Below are 1,179 nucleotides of genomic sequence, written 5' to 3'. Positions count from 1 at the left end.
AATTTAAAAGAATTGTATTTATATATCTTCAATGGGTTGAGAGACAGATCAAGGAAAACACTGATAAAATTAAGGAAAACACAGGCAAAACCCTAGAAAAACTTCAGAAGAAAATACAAGAACAAAATGACAAAATAAATGAAAAATTAGAAATGATACAAAACCTACAGATAGAAATCCAGAAGATTAATAATAAATTCTCAGAAATAGATAATACATTGAATGGGCAAAGGAGTAGACTTGAATCGATGGAAGACAGAATTAGTGAGATTGAAGACAAATACCTCAATACTTCTATGGAAAGGGATCAATCAGAAAAAAAGATCAAAATAAAATGAAGAAAGCCTAAGGATTATGTGGGATACCATCAAAAGGAATAACCTATGTGTAATCAGAATTCCAGAACAGGAAGGGACAAATAAAACCTCAGAGGAAACAGTCAAAGATTTGTTGGAAGAAAATTTCCCTGATATGATGAAAGATGAGAACATATTCACTCAAGAAGTCCAACAAACCCCAAACAGGAGAGACACCAAAAGAAACTCACCAAGGCATATCATCATCAGACTCATCAAAATCAAAAACAAAGAAAGAATCCTGAAAGCAGCATAGGAAAAACAAAGTTACCTGCAAAGGGCAACCAATAAGACTAAGCTCTGATTTCTTGGCAGAAACCATTCAGGTGAGAAAGCAATGGGATGGTATATGTAAAACCCTGAAAAAGAAAAATTTCCAACCAAGAATTATATATCCAGCAAAACTGTTCCTCAAATATGGCGGTGAAATTAGGACATTTCGAGATAAGCAGAAATCAAGGGAATTTTTTAAAACTAGATGAACCTTACAAAAGATACTAAAGGAAGTCCTTTGAACAGAGAACCAATACTAGCAAACAACAACCAAATATTTATGCACAAGATGACATAATCTGGAAACCAACACAGCTATGGAAGTATCCAAAGTAAAATAAGCTTACAAGATTGTAAACAGGATACCAAAACCAGGAAAAGACATCACTCAGAAGGAAAACTACAGACCAATATCCCTCATGAATATAGATGCAAAAACGTTCAACAAAATCCTAGCCAATAGACTCCACCAACATATCAAGAAAATCATTCATCATGACCAAGTGGGGTTCATATTAGGTATGCATGGATGGTTCAACATTAGAAAAAC

Source organism: Orycteropus afer, unplaced genomic scaffold, assembly GCF_000298275.1.
Source record: "Orycteropus afer afer isolate SDZICR_OR568_19922 unplaced genomic scaffold, OryAfe1.0 scaffold00041, whole genome shotgun sequence".
Classification (NCBI taxonomy): domain Eukaryota; kingdom Metazoa; phylum Chordata; class Mammalia; order Tubulidentata; family Orycteropodidae; genus Orycteropus; species Orycteropus afer.
This window is presented reverse-complemented; position numbering follows the sequence as displayed.